The sequence below is a fragment of the Erinaceus europaeus genome, chromosome 12, assembly GCF_950295315.1.
Source record: "Erinaceus europaeus chromosome 12, mEriEur2.1, whole genome shotgun sequence".
In the NCBI taxonomy this organism is placed as follows: domain Eukaryota; kingdom Metazoa; phylum Chordata; class Mammalia; order Eulipotyphla; family Erinaceidae; genus Erinaceus; species Erinaceus europaeus.
This window is the reverse complement of record NC_080173.1, coordinates 26309460-26320223: the sequence shown is the minus strand read 5'-3', so window position 1 is coordinate 26320223 and position 10764 is coordinate 26309460.

Sequence of the window (10764 nt, the reverse complement as noted above, 5' to 3'; positions counted from 1 at the left end):
ATGATAAAGCATGACCTTTCTCTCTTTGTTGTGAGATGCTGATTAGGTTATCATTATACCTGAAACCAGAGATTGCAGAAGAGAAAAAGATATCATAGAAATAAGAATATATATGTGTAATCTTATTTGATAGGACAGACAGAAATTGAGAGAGAGGAGAGGGAGAGAAAGGAAGATAGACATCTGGAGTCCTGTTTCACCACTTGTGAAGCATTCCTCCTGCAGGTGGGGGATGACAGGTGGGAGCTCAAACCCAGGTCCTTGTGCATGGTAAAGTGTGTACTCAGTGGGGTACAGCACCACCATCCCCCCAAGATAAATATTTTTTAAAAAATTTAAAAAAAGAAAATCCAGTGGAGATAATATATATATGCATTCTTAACATTTTATAATTTGAAGATTTTGAGTGTACATATACCTATATATGCATATAACTCAGTATACATGTATATATAATCTTTAAATTAGAGAATTCTAAGAGAAATATAGATTTCCTCCACCACGAATAGAGAATTTATAATAAATACATCCAAACAAAAAAAGATTTTATTTTGGACCTTGAAGTAATTTTGGTAATGTCCAGGTAACTGGAATATACTTTAGAGGGATCTTTTTTTTTACTGCTTACAAATTTTTCATCCCCATATTTTAAAAAATAAGGAGTTCTCTAGTTTTATTCTCAAACATCAATGCTGTTAAGAATTTTAAATCATTCAGATTAGTTTTTATTGATGATCCTCTGTTTAACAGCAATTGATACCTGACTCAGATGTTTGTCAAGGCTTTATGTAGGTCTTTAAAAAGTCTCAGAAGTCATATAGCAAGAGAAAGAGGAGAAACTCAGCACTGCTGAACTTTTCCCAGATGTGTTCTTTCATTAGCTGGGTGGCTTTGTGACAGTCTCTCAGTTACAGAAGTCTTGACTTATTCATGACAAAAAAAATGTACATTTTGTGCCAGTTGCATCCTAGATCTTTTTCCTTCCTTTCCAAAGATTCTCTGTCTTAGTGATGATGGCCCACAGGGTGAAGTATGAGTAGAGATGATTTAAGTAACCTTTGGAATGCCATTTTAAAGTTCAGTATAATTGTTTTTACTCTCAGACATTTTTCTATTTTACTTGTAGAATTATTTCAGTGTAGATATCTCAGGTAAAACTCAGATGAGAGAAGATAATAGAGAATTGAAACATATGAACTTGAGAAAAATATATATGGTCAATTCATACTAAGACTTTGGGAGAACTATGGTGATTGTGGTTGGAGGTAGAGATTAAGAACATAGAACTTTTGTGGTGGGAGTAGTACAGATTTAGTTCTTCATTTTTCAGACTCAGGTACCAATCTTACCTATTGACTGTGAATGATATTTTCTTCTTTTCTTATTTATTTATTTTGCCTCCAAGGTTATCAATAGGCCTCGGTGCTTGCACTACAAATCCACTACTTCTTGAAAGCCATCTTTTTTTCCATTGTTGCTGTTGCTCTTGTTGGATAGGGCAGAGAGAAATTGAGAGAGGAGGGGAAGACAGAGATAGGGAGAGAAAGATAGACACCTGGCAGACCTGCTTCACCACTTGCAAAGTGACCCACCGTGCAGTTGGGATGCCAGGGATTTGAACTGGGATCCTTGCACTGGTCCTTGTGCTTAGCACTATGAGTGCTTAACCCGGTGCACCACTACCCGGCCCTGGTATTTTCTTTTAAAAGAAAGGTATTTGGTTTTATAGTTTATGTTGCCATTGGAATTAGGGTTACTGTTAATGAAAATGCAGAATTTCCTGTAATGGATGTGATTTGGAGGATAGAGTACAACACATCTCACTGAATATTTTCACTCAAGGACATGTTCCAGGACATGCATTTAAATGTTCTGAATCATTATTATGTTTCCTCTGTAATGTGTCCTGGTCTGTTTTCTTTTGTAATATTACCTGAAAATGATGAAGCTCTTAAAAGTGGGCTTGAAGTGAGGAGCCAGAGCAAGTGGGCTTATCTTTGTTTATGACTAGTCCATAGCACTGTCATCAAAGAGAAAATGATTCACAACTAACTCATCACTAAGAAAATTAAACAATAAATATCACTTAGTACCTTTTATCTACCAAGACATCTTCATTATATGGATTTATCTACAAAAGGTCATCTGTTGGTAACATTTGAAATAAAAACCACAGAACTATACCCAAATCTCAAAGTAGAGCAAATCATGTGAATCTACAAGAACTATTGCAAAGAATAATTCATCAGGGAGAAAATTGAGATACTGGGATCTTAATTAATTCTTAATCCTACTATTACCAAATTTCCTAACTACTGTCTGCAACATTTTTAGAAAAAAAAGAAAAATTTCTATTCAAAAAGCAATATCAGAAATTATGAGTTGGGATGAATCAGTTGTAATGAATCTAAAATAATCTGAAACCTCGGGGTCTTTTCCACTGCTCTACGCCAGTAAGATGCCTACTGCCTTCATTTATTCAGGAAATCAATACCAATTTAGTGTCAGCACCCTAGAAAAGCACTTCAGAGAAAACCTTGGATTATGGATAATAAAAGACATAGTTCATTAGTTACTTACTTACACACACACACACACACACACACACACACACACACACACACACTCATAGCATCAATTTCCAGTATATACATTTTTTCTCACAGCATAAAGATAAGTATCTTGGGAGTCCAGCGGTAGCACAGCAGGTTAAGCACATGTGGTGCAAAGTGCAAGGACAGGCATAAGGATCCCAGTTCGAGCCCTGGCTCCCCACCTACAATGGGGGTTGCTTCACAAGTGATGAAGCAGGTCCATGGGTGTCTATCTTTCTCTCCCCCTCTGTCTTCTCCTCCTCTCTCCATTTCTTTTTGTCCTAACAATAATGAAATCAATAACAATAACAATAATAACTACAACAATAATAACAACAAGGGCAACAAAAGGGAAAATAAATAAATAAATATAAAAAATTAAAAAATAAGTGTCTTAATTACCCTCACACTTAGAATGATTCCCTTCTTTGAGTTAAAATTGCATCAGAATAAAAACCACAACAGGACCCAATTACTATATAATTGACATGAAGTTCAAATTGTGTGGGAAACATTAACTGATCTGTCTCCAGGGTTGATGTGAAGGAAGATGTGGACTTCTGAGGCTTATCATTAGAACTCTCTGATGCCTTCATCAAATACAGCACAGAAGGAGTTAGCATTTCTCACTGGGACACATATGGTCTTCTAATAATGCTTTTTTCTTCATTATTTTAAAGGGCATCCTACCATATGTCATCTGGTTTGTCCTCCAGGGGAAAAAAAAAATCTTATCTAACTTTTTTTCTTTGCTTTTCTTATAATCTCCAGAAGTTCACCACTCTAGGCGGACTTGCTCAGATAGAGACAGAAAGACAAAGAGACCTTGAAAGGTGGTGTGGGCCAACTCTAAGCAAAGCAGTGTACTCACTATTCAAATGCCACACGTGCCAGTCTTTGCCATGTTTAAAAATATACTTCAATGCATTAAATCAATATAAGTATTCGGAGCTGCCCATAATGAACTTTTTAGATAGGACCAGTAAGGATTTCTCAGATAGTCTTCGGAGAGATGATCTGCTGAAAGAATCATATACTACAGTTAAGTTTGAAGAATCATATAAACTCACAAATTCCTCTGGTGGGGGGCAGCTCACCAACACTTTTACACATGACTATATGCTTGAGGAGATCAGGTACCACAACTTTTACAGTCACTCTATATTCCTGGCCTCCATATAAGATTGGTGCCATAAAGCTTAACCATGAAGTAAACAGTTATTTCACCAAAATGGGTTTATTCGGGGGGGGAGGCAATCTGAGAAATGTAGTCTCATGATGAATTATGCATGCACTTCACTTAAACTGAAACCCCCACCAGATATATGCAGCCTTTAGAGGGACTGCTGCTGCAGAGTGGACTTCTTTTTGTCTTTGGCACTGCTGTGGAAGCAACACCTACCCCTTACTACTGGAGAGGTGATGCCTACAGGTGGTTCCTGTAGTTTGCTGACTCCTCATACAGGTGCACTTTGTACTAGTCCCTGAAGGCACCTAAGTAGTATTTATGTATATTAATTATCATAGTACATAATAAGTTCAGAAAAGTCATGATGCATTTTTGCATAGGAAAACAGAAAAAAAAAACATGATGACTTTTCTGACAACCCAATAGTAAGAAACCATGGATTATTTGGAGTCGCAATGGCTCTGAGAAATCTTGAAATGAGAAATTTTATTTACTTTCATTTATCTTACTATTTTTGCCAGAGACATCTTCTCACCTCTAAAGTAATAACAATGTCACATAACATCTACAGAAAACAATTTGGTAAACACTGGTTTAGTTATCATTATATTCCTTTTTCTATGATTTATCATATCCTTTCAATAAAACAGATTTTAAAGACTTAACAACTCATTCATTATTAGAAATACATCTGGTCTAAAATTATATGGGTCACTTTAAGTTTTAAAGACTAGGAAAAGGCAAATGATAGGAAAAATAATTTAGTCCTTGTTCCCCAGCATCAGCTATGTTGCAAGTTCAAGACTTTGTGTAATCTAGGCTTACTATAGAAAGTTTTCTGAGTAATTTGGAATGTAGGCCTAATTGGATAGGACAGAGAGAAACTGAGAGGGGAGGGAAAAACAGAGGGGGGTGGGAAGAGGAAGATAGACACCCATAGACCTGCTTTACTGCCTGTGAGGTGATCCCCCTGCAGGTGGGGAGCTGGGTGCTCAAACCAGGATCCTTGCATGGAGTGCTGTGCTTCATACTATGCACATTTAACCTGTTGTGCCTCTGTCTGGCCCCCTCCATGTACTTAACTTTTTTCATTTAGGCATTCTTACAATCACCACTCCTCTCGTGTCACTGGTCTGAGGACTGAACAACAGAATAATGATTGAGGGAAGGAATAATGGAAAATGGAAGTCAAGACCACGTGGTCAATATTAATAAAATAAATAAAAGAAGGAGAAGGAGGAAGGGGAGGACAGGAAGAGGAAGATAAAGAAGGATAGAAAAATGAAATATGGCCTCCATACTAATATATCTAATATATATATATATATATATATATATATATATAGCCTCCAAGGTTATCGCTGGGGCCCCGTGCCTGCACTATGAACCCACTGCTCCTGGAGGCCATTTTTCCCATTTTGTTCCCCTTGTTATTGTTGTTGTCGTCATTGCTATTGTTGTTGGATAGGACAGAGAGAAATCAAGAGAGGAATGGAAAACAGAGAGGGGAGAGATAAACACCTGCAGACTTTGGGAAGCCAAGGGCTCGAACTGGGATCCTTAGGCCCGTCCTTCTGCTTTGCTCCATGTGCACTTAAACCTCTGAGCCCCTCTTTTTATATTTCATTGTGGTTTTAAAACTTTACAATACAGTCATCAACATGTAGACACAACCCCTCAGCTCCCTATGATATATATTCAGGTGTTTGGGCTTTATTTATTTATTTATTTATGGCTTTTCTTTTTAAATGGAGACAGAGAAACTGAGAAAGATGGGTGATAGAGAGGTGAAGAGAGACACCTGCAGCTCTACTTCACCACTTGTGAGCACCCCATAACCTGCCTCACCACACAGATGGAAAATGGGGGCTTGAATCTGGTTCCTTGCACATGGTAATGTGAGTTCTACCAAGTGTACTATTGCCCAGCTCCCCATATTGATTTTCTATAAGCTGTTTTTATTTTCTATGTATTCAGTGGGGGTGGGGTGGGGCATGACAAAGGAACTTCATTCTGGCACATGCAATGCTGATGGTAGAACTCAGGTCATTATACTTGAGAGTCCAACACTTTTTTTCACTGCACCACAACCCAAGCCACTATAAGCTTACTTATTTTACCTTCATTTTTTCATTTTTTCTTGCCTTTTCCTTCTTCTTCTTCTCCTTCTTCTTCTTCTTCTTCTTCTTCTTCTTCTTCTTCTTTTTTGCTTTGCGTTCTCTTCCTCAATTTCCTTATTTCTCTTTTCATATATTCATATTTCCTTTTTCTTTTTGCATTCTTAGTGGATATCTAATCTGGTTCAATTGCTGCTTTACTCAGTACAATATAAGTACTACTTTATGGGTTCTCAATGCTTTCGTGCCCAAGATGTATTTCTTTTTTTAAAAAATATATTATTAGTGATTTAATATTGATTTACAAAATTACATGTCAACAGGGGTATAAACCCACTCCATTCCCACCACCAGGATTCTGAATCTTCATTTGCCCTACTGCAAGACAGCACATGGGCCAGCCATCATCTCTACAACTAAATGTCTACATTTATACATAATTGCCCCATTTTCCTTCCTTATCCAATCCTCTCTTCCCCTCCAAGCCACTCATGACAACATTACTGCCTCCCTCTATGTCTCCTTTTTCTCCTCTCTTTCTGGGTGTTGATGAAGCTGGAGTTCAGAGCCCTCTTATCTTTTTCCTCCTATCACTTCTCCCCTGCTGGGAGTATAGATCAAGGTTGTTTTGTTTTGGGGATGTAAAAGGTAGTAGTTCTGGTTTCTGTAATTGCTTCTTCATTGGATGTGGTCATTGGCAGGTAGACCCATACCCCCAGCCTGTTTCTGTCCTTCCCCAGTGGTCCAGAGCTCTGGAGAGGTGAGGTTCTAGGACACACTGGTGAAGTCATCTGCCCAGAGAAGTCAGGATGGCATCATGGTAGCATCTGCAAATTGGTGTCTGGAAGGTGGCAGGACATAAAATGAGACAAAATGGTTAATACACAGGACCAAGATATATTCCTACCTCAAACTGAAAATTACAGATAAATCATTAGCAAATGCATTACTTTAGCATTTTCTTTATAGTTGCATATCAGATTGCATGCATTTTTCTCTGTATTAAAAATTTCTTTTTTAATATAGCAAATCTTTGCCATTTTTTAAATTTTTATTTATAAAAAGGAAACACTGACAAAAACCAAAGGATAAGAGAGTTACAACTCCACACAGTTCCCACCACCAGAACTCCATATCCCATCCCCTCCCCCTGATAGCTTCTCTATTCTTTATCCCTCTGGGAGTATGGACCCAGGGTCATTATGGGGTGCAGAAGGTATAATAAAATTTGTAATTGAACCAGTGGGTCATAGGAAGGTTAACAAACACATTAAAGAAAAAAATGCCACCTCATAGAAGAAAAACCCTATTTGCAGATGGTAGCTGTCTTTAGCAGTAACTCAGTCATGATTTTCTTTTTATTAGAAACTCTCCCATTTGCACAAATTCACCTTTAGAGTCTGGAGGAGCTTTATTTACTAGGTACCTAGTACAGTGGCTTTAAGTTTTCTTATTTAGTAAAATCCATTTTTCAGATTCCAAATTAAAATGTTAAAATGGCAGTTTGGGACTACTTGGTCTGATTAGGTATGCATGACTGTGATCTATTCATTTTCCTTCCCCCATGACCCCTAAATAAATTACGAAGCTCAGCAAAATACATTTTAAAAGCCACCAGTTTAATCTGATATTAATTGTAGAAGAATATTTCTTTCACTAAGCTAGCATCGCTTATTTTTGTGTGCTTCTTGGATATACATCAAACTCTGCATGTAACAAATAATCAAATATTACCACCTTTAGCTTCTTCCACAGACTCTTAACTTATTTAGATTTCTTTTAATAAATTAGGCTGATGAGAAAAAATAAAGCAATACCTTTTTCAAAAATTCAGAATGATGATGCCATCATACCAAGAAGGAAACCCAAGGTTACACTTTTTTGCAGAAATTGTATTCTGTTGAATTCCTTTGAGTCGTCTCTCTCCAGAGGTTAATCCTGCTGTTATTTTGTTGTAAGGCTGTTCTCTTCTTTAGTTTCCATCTGCCTTGCTAGATGACAAGGACTTTCAAGAACTCAAGCTGTTTTCAATTTGGAGGAAGAAAAAAAAATTAGCCTGCCATTTAAGCCTCCCAGGGTCTGTAATGAAGCACTCTGCCTAGAAGTCAGGTTTAAGAAAGAAGCTTGGATCTTTCTTTCACTGAGGATTTATAAGGACAGACTCCTTCAAATGTGCTGATATTGGAATGACATGTTGTTAAATCAGAAATTAATTTTATTTGGGGTGCGTTTTTTTTTTCTTTTTCAATTCTACCTAAAAGCATTTTCAAACTTCTTAGTATGGAAGGATCCATAGGATTGTATATCCATACTGCCGCTACTCTAAATGAAGAGAAACCTAAGTCCTTCAGCCTTCTTTTAACAGCTCTAATTGCCAATTAGTATCTTTTTTCCTCTAGTTGTTTCCTTTGGGTTGATTGTTCTTCACAATTAGTGCTAAAGTCCTCAATGGCAGGACTATGTCTAATACATGAGGTTTGAGCAAATTGACCAAGTAGAAAATAATAAAGCATTGCATTATCGGACAACTCTGTCCACTAGCAGTTAATATAATGCATCCCATTATCTAAAAGTGAAGCACCACAAACATATGCCTTCCTTTGTTTCATCCACTGTTGTAACTAAGTGCACAGATTAGTTAGTCCCTGCTTGCAAAGTTGCTCAGTAAAATAAGTGTGAGTATAACTTAGCGTGAAGTGTCAGTGAAATTTAGAAATCCAGGAAGGCAGATATTACTGCAGTTCAGTTAAGAGGTTAGAGATCCTTAGGTCAAGTTTATGATGGGGAAAAAGGGAAAAGAAAAGAGTCAACAAAATTAAGAACTACTTCAGACAGCAATATTAATATCTTGTGATAGTGGAGTTCAGCATGAAGAAAGAACCAAAATTAATTTAGACATTAAGTGGTTAATAGCTGCCAATAGGTTACTAAATTGTTTCCTGGCCTGATACCCACCCTTCTATACCCTGTTTTGTAAGCCTAGGATTAACACTCTGCGAACTACTATGATGAAGAGGACAATGAAAAGACATATATCACTATGTTCATTACAGAATTATTTACAATAGCCAAGAACTGGAAACAAACTTTGCGCCCATCGACTGTTAAATGAATATACAAGATTTTATATATACACATTATGGAATACTATTCAAATATAAGGATGAACTCCTGCTGATTGCAATAATATGGGTGGACCTTGAGTGTGTTATGATAAGCAAGATATTTCAAATGGAGAAAGATAAATACCTTTTGATTTCAGTGGCCATTTCCAAATGGTTCTTGTCAAAGTGCTGCATAGAGTGGCAACTTATTATTTTTTATTTCTTTATTGGGGGATTAATGGTTTATAGTCCACAGTAAAATAGAATAGTTTGTACATGTGTAACATTTTCCAGTTTTCTACATAACAATTCAACCCCCACTAGGTCCTCCTCTGCCATCATGTTCCAGGACTTGAACCCTCCTCCCCACCCCAGAGTTTTTTTACTTTGGTGCAATATACCTAGTACCTTATTATAAATGTTTTTGCTTAATGGCAGGCTATGTATCAAGTTTCTGCCATTTTAGAGAAGAATCTGTAAGAAAAATATCATTCCTGATTAGAAAAAAAAGAAAAAAGAATAACATGGAGCTGGGGTGGTTATAGCATAATGGTTTTGCAAGCCACCTTCTTGCCTGAGGCTCTGAGGTCCTAGGTTCAATACGCAGCCCACCATAAGCCAGAGGTGAGTAGTATTCTGTTCTCTCTCTCTCTTTCCTTCCCTCCCTCCCTTGCCCTCTCTCTTTCTCTGTCTCACTTTCCTTTAAAAATAATAAATAGCGGGGCTGGGTGGTAGTGCAGTGGGTTAAGCACACATGGTGTGAAATGCAAGGACTGGCTTAAGGATCCCGGTTCGAGCCCCCAGTTCCCCACCTGTAGGGGGATCACTTCACTGGCGATGAAGCGGGTCTGCAGGTATCTACCTTTCTCTCCCCCTGTCTTCCCCTCCTCTCTCCATTTCTCTCTGTCCTAATCAGCAACGACATCAATAACAACTATAATAATAATAACCACAACAATGATAACACAACAAAGGGCAACAACAAAAGGGAAAAAAATAGCCTCCACAAGCAGTGTATTGGTGGTGCAGGCACTGAGTCCAAGCAATAACCCTGGAGGTGGTAATTAATAATAATAACAATAATAATATCATGAAAAGTTTTGAAAATGATCTTGGGTTCTTAGACAAAAGAGTTCAACTTAGGATACAGTGTACTGAAAAGTTTCCAGATGATTCGTTGTTGCTCAGTCAAACCAAAAGGAAGGTGATAAATGATGACTAATTGAAAGGAGGTGTTAACATTTGAGTTTGAGTAAAAAGATCTATTTCACATTTGAAAATAATTCTTTTTTTATTTATTTAATTAATTAATTTATTTATTTATTTATTTTATTTAAGAAAGGATTGATTAACAAAACCATAGGGTAGGAGGGGTATAATTCCACACAATTCCCACCACCCAATCTTCATTTCCCACCCCCTCCACTGATAGCTTTCCCATTCTCTATCCCTCTGGGAGCATGGACCCAGGGTCATTGAGGGTTGCAGAAGGTGGAAGGTCTGGCTTCTGTAATTGCTTCCCCACTGAACATGGGCGTTGACTGGTTGGTCCATACTCCCAGTCTGCCTCTCTCTTTCCCTAGTAGGGTGGGTCTCTGGGGAAGCAGAGCTCCAGGACACATTGGTGGGGTCTTCAGTCTAGGGAAGCCTAGCCGGCAACCTGATGACATCAGGAACCTGGTGACTGAAAAGAGACTTAACATACGAAGCCAAACGAATTGTTGAGCAATCATGGACCCAAAGCTTGGAATAGTGGAGAG